We start from the raw sequence: 8850 nt of genomic DNA, 5'->3' as shown, positions 1-8850 counted from the left end.
AAAGTAATTTTGACATGATATTTAAGATCAGGCTCATGCAAATAAGTTTCATGAATGGTTGAAACGAAATAATGAAAATGACTGATGAAAGCCCAAATCAAAGCATGTAGAAATTGAGTGTAGAGGCAGATGAGTTTAGAGGCAGGCAAGCTTGAATTTGAAATAAACAGAATTAATTGCAATAAAAATTGTAGTAGCCAGTAATTGAAACATAGAAACATCATCATGTAACTGAGCTACATGTGAATTTACTACTGTTTAAGTTATTTTCTTAGAACTAGTTGTTTTAAAGTTGTCTCCCATGATGAATAAATTCTTAACATCTCAGGTTTTTTAAACTCAGTGATTCATGATAACCTGTTTACACAGGCTGTTGCAGAAATGAATTAATATGATAATATGATCTTGTGAAATTGTACTGAATGTTCTTATTTATTACCTGAAACATTTAATTGTGGTTTAAATAAATCCCATACAAACACATTTACTTTAGAGTTTAGAAACAATCTACCACTGCTGTGTGCAGTTACTGGAATAAATTCCTAATTACTGATTACTGCGATAGGAGGATATCTGCGTTGATACCTAGTTGGTGATAAACGTCTTTGTCTTCACTGGTTACTGTTCTTCATGAACTTTATTTCTGTTTTGATCTCTATGAGTAGGTTGCAGTGTCTTTGTGCATTGTAGGTCTCTGAGTCACAGAAAACACTGGGCCTTATTAAAACTCAAGGATTTAGTTTTGTTTAAAGCAAAATTTTGTGTTCTAGTTTAAAACCAAAACCAAACACAAATAGGAGAACGCCCACAGCACGATACAGTCCATCACTGGAAGCTTGTAGCTTTTTCTTCTCTGTTTCCTGCTCCCCTTTGTTTGTGTACTAACTGGTAGCTCTTTTTCTGGAGGCCTCTGTGTCATTCTGGTTGTTCACGCCTTTGTTTCTCTGCATAAATGTGTGATGTATAGATAGTGCTTATGTGGACGTCAGCATTTCCAAACCTTGCATGTGTTGCATTGCTAAGCAACTTTTAGCAACACTTATCTCTCATCCTTATGCCATCTGGAAAAGAGAATAAGGCAAGGAAATGTGCCAGAGAAAGACAAAGGCACATCTAAGAAAGAGGTGGCTTAATTACCAAAGAGAATGAGTGACATTAATAGTAGGCAATCATCAGAATTGATTGAAAGCAAGTACAATGCCTTTACAGGTAGCGATAAGTTGCATATTTTATACTCCCTGGCCTTCTTCCTTCCCTAGAGGAAGCAGTACCCAGCTGAATCCTATTGCATATTCAAATGCAGTGGTGCAGGATGAAGGCCCCCTGTGACTTCAGTAGAAAATTTGGATACAATTCCAGTCACAGTGAGTTTTTTCTAGACCTGGTTGTTACATACATTCAGAAGGACAACTAGGACAACTACTGACTAGCCCTTCCACTGGGCAGAGAAGATTGTGAAAATGCTGGTGGAGCTTGGATCTTGTGTACATTAGTTACTAACAGTGCTGCTGTCGTTGAGATGACTGCTGAGATAGTGTTGTGGACTTTGAAGTGATGGAAGGAATAGGCCGAAGCAAGTAGGATTAGAAGCATATTCCCGAAGAACTGCTTTGTCTTTGCTTTTATCTTCTAGCTTACATCTGTAATTGCTAAAGGTGTAAACAAAATGCTGCCAAACCCATCTGGAGTTTCAACTGGGTTCACACAGTTTAGAGTTACAGTAGTGCTTTATTTGGCCCCTCTGCTGTTATCACATGAAAAGATAGATATCCAACTTAACAGAAGAATGATCGCTTTAGATGTTAAATCTCTAGTTTCTTATGTACTCTTAACATTGAAAGAATGTTGTCTGATAGCTAAACAGGATTTAATACCATGTAAAACAAGTGACATTTGTTACAGAGTTGTTTTATTTCCTATGCCTGGACTTTAGGCTGGACTTTGACCATTGTCTGATTATTTTCTTATCAGTTTCAGCTCCAAACTCCTCCCAAGATACGGGAAAAACTCCGACTAATTTTCAGTGCTTCAAGATTCATACTACAGTATACAATACTATACGTTCTTTTCACATCTGAAACTGAACCCGGTATTCCTGATTGTCTCCTTCCCTGTCCTGTCAGCGAATACCTGTGAAATGTTTGACAAATTTTCCTATCCTTCCCTAGTATAGGACCACACAAAGGAATGTTTACTGTGCTGTCAGTTAATGTTAGTGGAATTGTGGCTGTGAACTAATCATCTCAGGATTATACTGTGTTGAAAGGGTACACTAGAAAAACTGCCAGTTCACCATGACGTAACACTCCATTGCACGCTTACACGTGCAAGTTTAACGTTGTTAGAAACTTTTAATTGGCTCATACCTAAGCTTCTGTGGTATTTGGCTTTGCAGCCTCAGGAATTTTTAAACTTTTGTGTGAAGGGTATGGCTTGGATGAAATGCAGTCCGGATTTAAATAACCGAAGCTTTTTGGAGTTGAGTTTGGTACACTATTTCACTTCTCACCATCTTTAAAAAGCAAAATAATGTGTGATTCTGTATGTGACAAAGCAGTTATTCATTCTTGCCATGTAATTTAATGCGATGTAATATATGAACTGAAGGACCTCACATAATAGTATCCCACAGTAACAAACCTTGGGCAAGAAATGTTTGATTCTCCCCCTTTTCCCCTTTAGAGGAGTACATAATCCTTGATGGTTGTGTGGTCTCCTATTCAACTTTTCATGCAAGTGTTGGAAGGGTATTTATAAAGAGTCCTGAGGACCACCCACTCTGCTATTGAAAATTGGCTGAAATAATCCCTTCTTTATAATTTAGCTGTGGTGTTGTTGAAATTTTAAATCCGTGTGTATCCCTGTTTAAAGGGGCAGTGGAGAAATGACGTATTCAATGAGTGGGGAGCTATAGTTAATTGTTCTGGTGACATCTGTGATGGACTGTGGATCAATGGCTCCCCTGCTGATACGTACATTCATTATGCTCTCCAGTTATTAACAAGTCTTTGGCATAATGCTTTGGTTGTCCCTCTTTCGATTAATATGATCTGACTATAGTGTTTCGCATCCTCTGAGTACTCATTTCTCCTAGAATGCACAGTTCTCTGGACAAGGGGGATGACTATTTGACTGAGACCTTTCCTACAGGGAGGGAGCTGTTCTCTCAAATTAAACATGAATCTACAGTGAGGTATCAAATATTCTTGTAATGGATTTTTGTGCTTGCACAAGGGAGAGGTTTTTGGGTTTAATAATGTGGATTTTTATTTTTAAAGTAAAAGTATTTTGGAATTAGTAAATTGGAAGGGTAGCAAAAGAAACAAACTGTGCGTGTGCATGATGGGATGCATGTGTATAAGACAGTAAACCCAGATAGTTTGAATTATGTCATTGGAAATTGTAAAGAATTGCTCAGCAGGTTATAATTTCTTAAGCACAGAGCAGAAATGAATCCTGTCATAATGCGAAGATGTGAGCTCAATAGCTTAATAGAAAACTTTTCTAATCCAAATGACTTCTGCATGAGGGGACTGTTTACAGAGGGTATAGTAGTTCCAACTGGAGTGTAGCTCATCAAGAGGTGCTCATAAGTAGATTTTAGTATTGCCTCAATCAGATATGAATGTATTTTCACAAAAGTGATCCAGAAAACTTGAGATGCAGTACATATGCATGTACTCTTGGTGTCAAGCAACAAAACACATGGAATGGAACTAAGATCTGTGCAGCAGTCCATCCTAAGTATATTTGCATGTCATAATCTCTTCTGTAAGATGTTAATAAGACTCTAAAAATGAAATATTTAATCAAAAAAACAGAAGAATATAATTCACCTGATTGATCTCCATCTCTAATACTTGGCATACTTGTAATGCTAGGTCATCTTTTCTGAACCCAGAATGCAAATATTCATTTTTAGAAGCATTTCCTGTAAAGGAATAAGTTGTAGGTTTCGTAAGTCCCACAGTAAAAATCTGCTTTAATCCAGTCAAAGTTGATAGTAATCAAAATTCATAGCTGTGTTCAAACCCTGTAAAATGTTGTGATGGTCTGTTTTGTGATTAGTTAGCAGATGTTAACTCTAACAGTCCTTTTTTTCTGGTGCTTTAAGCTGAACAATAAGGAATTGAATAGGTCTTAAAGAAATCACTACACAATCATGGAAGTATTCTGTTCAGATTACTATAAGGATATATTTGAAGAGGGAAAATTTGTTCCGCTCCTGTTCATTGGGTACTTCGAAGACTTAATTTCCCCTTTTCTCTGCAGTGCAGTCATTTACATTCTGTATTAAGGAAGAGTGATATTCCTTAATTGTTTTTTCAGTCTTTTTAAAATGCATTTTTGTGGAAGTCAAGGTTATTCTCAGGACTTCAATTTAAAGTAAATGTCCAGAGAAGTATTTCAGGCAGAGTGATATCTTGGCTTCTGTGACGAAACAGCTTTCCTTAAAAGGGGTGATCCCCTTCCTTCTAGCAGACAGGTTCACTTTAACATCTTGATTGTCCAAGCCAAGTACGGATGATACTGTTTGCTCTTTGTGAGATATTCACCTCCGCAGGGACTGTTGACTCTGGATGACTTGGGCAGCATTTCAGCTGCACAGTTTTTGCTAGCTTTCTGTTGCAACTTTGCATCAAATTTATCTACTAAACCTTCTTCTCCTGTTCCCTGAAATCAAAGTCAGAGAATTTTACAGGTGCTTAATGCCAGAACCTGCTGTCCTGAATCCATTCTTTAATAAGCAATATAAAGATAAAATTATGAGCAAAATTTTACTCTTCCTGTGGAGACTGAGGTGTGAGAAGGAGGAGGGGGAAGCAGGTTCACCTGGTCTCAAAGTGAATATTTCTCTTGCAGCCTGTGGAAGTTCTGGAAGAAACCATGGTGAAGCAGATGTTTCTGTGCAGAGGACCACAGCGGAACAGATACTAACACTGCAGCCCATGAAGGACCCCATGCCAGAGCAGGAGGATATTTCCTAAAGGAACTGCAGCCTATGGGACAGATTCTACTGACAGAAGCTGTGGCTTGTGGAGGACTGATGCTGGAGCATGGTTAAAATGTGAGGAGAAAGGAGCATGGTTAAAATGTGAGGAGAAAGGAGCATGGTTAAAATGTGAGGAGAAAGGAGCAGGAGAGAGAGGCTGTTATGGACTCACCACAACTTCCCCATTCCTCATACCCTTTGTTGTAATCATCAGCCATTTACTTTATTTGATGCTGCTGAACAAAGTAGAGAGTTCTGTTGCCTTTTTAAGAAGTACAGAGAGGTTTATACTCTTAGTCTTTATCAGGACTTGTAGTGTTGTGACACAGTAACAGTAGGAGATAGTTAATACATAATTGTGACATACTAACTCCTTACTTCTTTTGATGATCAGCTGTGAACAGTTGTCATTGGAGATCTGGTCTGGCACTGGAAACCGCCAAGCCCCATCAAGTTCTGCTACCAGCTTATTTGAGTTGATTGAAGAAACTGGGAGGAAAACAGTTAACTTCTGTGTACGTAGTCTGGGGAAGAGTCAATTTCATTGTGAAATTCCCTTGATTAATATATGTATTCAGTAATCTAAAACCAGGTAGTTGGCTTGCCAACATCATATATTACAGCAAAGGTACAAGCGTTATAACCTAAAAATAGTAGCAGATGCCTTTTTCTAGATGCTGAGGTGTTTTCATGATTGTCACATACACTTCTATAGTGTAATATTCAGTCTTTGAAGAGTGCAAGTTGTTTGCTTGCCCTCCCCTGCCCCTAACTGGTGGCTTCTGACTATTCAAGGAATGATCCTCTAATTGAGCAAATAATACACTATGCTCTGTCTTTAATCTGGGAACATAAAAATCATCCTCCTAAATACGGATTTGTGATCCTTTAATAATTGATTTCTGAAGTATTGATAAATCCGCTCAAGTCTCTGGAAACTGCTGAATGTATCAGTACTTCTAAAAGGCCAAGAACCTTTAAATCTCATTGAAATTTGTTAACAAAATCTCACCCAGCAATTTGTTTCTCTGCATATTTTTATAGCAACAATTTTCTTTTTTTTTTTTTCCTGTCAAGGATAATAGCTGATGTCGGAACTGTAAATACTCCACAGTAGTCATTTGAAGTACAGTACCAGATAAAATTGAATCTACTGTGAAATGTTTCTTTGAAGCTGTGAAACTTGATTCTCTGTTTATTAGGGAAGTCACTGCTTTCAGTTTGTGCAGCATTTCAACACAACTTGGAAAATAGAAGGGTAACCTGAATGAATTATATAGCCTCATTTGTCAGCTGTATCTCAAGTTTGACAAAATCTAATGAGGTTGTTGGAGAGGGGTAGTTCTTAATGTATGTCTTCTGCTGTATACCCAACTTTAAATTTATATACTGAGTACCTGGTGGTTGTCATGGTGAATTTATTCTTGTATTTGCACTTAAGATTTAAAAACCTATCAGCATAAACAAACAAAAATGTCAAAACTATTTTCTTTCACTGGATCTGAGTGTATAAGGTGTCTTGATGTATGTGCATCTGGAAACTGGGAACTGAAATCCACTGTTTTCTTTCACTAGCAATTCTGGATTTCACTGGCTGATTCACCAGTCCCTAAGGGACATAGAGCCAGAACCTGGAACTGACACCCATATGGAAAAGGAGATGCTTCAAGCAGCCAGCATGGTAAGTAAAGATAATGGATTGACTGCTCAGCTTCTTCGTTAACTAAAAAATGAAAAAGTATCTTTGCATAGTAGTAAAGTAACTCTACAGTATAAATAAGCTGCCTTGGTAATACAAACAGGCAGTTCTTAAATGGATTTTTTTTTTCAGCACAAAGTGCTGAGTGTCTCATAATAAATGGAAACAAAATAATGACCGTGATTCCACTTTGCGGGTGAAATGTGTCCCTCGTAGGGTTTCTTTTCAGTTATTTTAATCAAGTGAAATGTACTGGTGTGCAGCAAGATCAAAAGCATTCAAGTAAGTTTCTACAGTCTTAATTCATTTACCAAGAATGAAACTAGGCCTGAAATTTGAACCTGGAGTCCAGATTCACTCACGTTCAGAAACACTGACGGTACTTTAGGTGCTTCTAGTGACAACTTTGACTGGCATGTGAAACATCAGCATTGAAACATCAAAATTGACAGTGTCTTACTCTGTATCCATAACATTAAAAGACACACCACTTTCTGTTGAGCTCCTAATTGCAACAAAAAGGTGTAAGGAGGAAAAGAAACCCCACAAAATACTTCTGGCCATGTAATAAAATCAGAAGAGTAGGTGACTTTGATTTTTAAGCTTCAGATTTGTTGCTTCTGAGGAGGCTTTTTGTTGGCCACTTGGTAGCTGGGGCTCTAAAGGTAACTGTCCCAGCTATGTGTTACATTGTGAAATTTGTGAAAGCAAGCAGTTGCTTTTGCAATCCATGTGCAAATCCTGTCTGTGACTCATGCAATTTAATCAATTAGAAACAAAATATCTTGTGACTCCCTGGATGGGGTACCATATGTTGCAGTAGAGAGAAGAGCGCTGTTAGAGTAGGCATTTAAGTGTTTTTGGAAAGATGACATCGCAGGGAAAATGTTGAAGATGTGTTTTGCTTTAAATATTAGGACTTTGAAACAAAACCTGGTAATTCTTTCACATAGATCACTGAGCTGATAGTTTTGGGGATTCAAGGCATCCTGTTGTTACAGGCAGGCAGCCATTGTTCTTTATAGTGTCACTACTTGGCTGTGTTGTTTGTGTGCATGTGCTTGTCTTGCTGATCCATTTCGCTCTGCCTTTCAGGAGGATGGAATAATGGATGTACAAATGACTGCTATGTTTTCATAATTTTGCAATGTTTTTCGGTCCTGTAAAAAAATGGAACAACAAAGTGATTTGAAGAGCCTTGCACACGTTCACCCTCAGCATCCCTTGTCTCCTGCTGTCCCACCTTGATTGTTTTGGTTCACACTGGCATGTATAATTTGCAAAAAATTACTAGTTCAGTTTTCTGTCCTTTTTCAGTTGTTTTTAACTCAGTGAGTGTGTTTCACTTATTTTGACACTTGAAGCCACCAAATTACCAGCATTAAATAAGTACATCCTCCTTTTGGTTGGCTTATTGCAAGGGCATTTTCTTACCAGATCTCAGGGTCACACACAACAGTAGTGTTCTTCCTTTCGTGAGACACTAAAAGAGAGTGTTCAGAGTTCTGGCACAGTATTTCCAGGCATCCTCCGTCCACAAAAAGGAATTCTTAAATTGAATTTTGAAGTGTTCTATTGAGGTCATGCCCAGAGTGATTTCTTCATATGACAATGTGTGTTTCTGAGTGTTTGTGGCAGACAAGTGACTTTTCAGCATTATCTAATTGTCCCTGATTTCAGTGAATGGATTATCTGGGACACTGCAATAGTTGGTACTGGAGGGCGAGTTAGATGAAGTGAGGCAGATGGGGTGGAAAGAGTGGGGAGAGATGCCAAAGAGACTGGGGGGGGGGGGGGGGGGGGGGGAAGGGAAAAAAGACTAGAAAGAGGAACACTTGAAGAGCTATTGAAAGATTCTTTTCTCAGCCTGTTGTCTGACTGATTTCTGATTCTTTCCATTTCTACTTTTGGAGAGAAACATTGGCTGGCTCTCAAAATACCTTGGGAATAACTTCTGCCGATAAGTAAATGATGAGATCCTTGAAGCTTTCATGCATCACTGCCTGTAGTATGGATATAATCATGCAATGATGGAAAATCATCTTTTTATCCAATATTGATGAACTATCAGTGAAAGAGTTCCAAGAGGTTTTGTTGTTTAGTAGTAACATATATGTAGCTATTGTTTAAATATGGATTTTTTTCCATATTTAAAATA

Source organism: Psittacula echo (assembly GCF_963264785.1).
Source record: "Psittacula echo genome assembly, chromosome: 17".
NCBI classification, from domain to species: Eukaryota; Metazoa; Chordata; class Aves; order Psittaciformes; family Psittacidae; genus Psittacula; species Psittacula echo.
The sequence above is the reverse complement of the archived record's forward strand: the minus strand, read 5'-3'. Positions refer to the sequence as shown.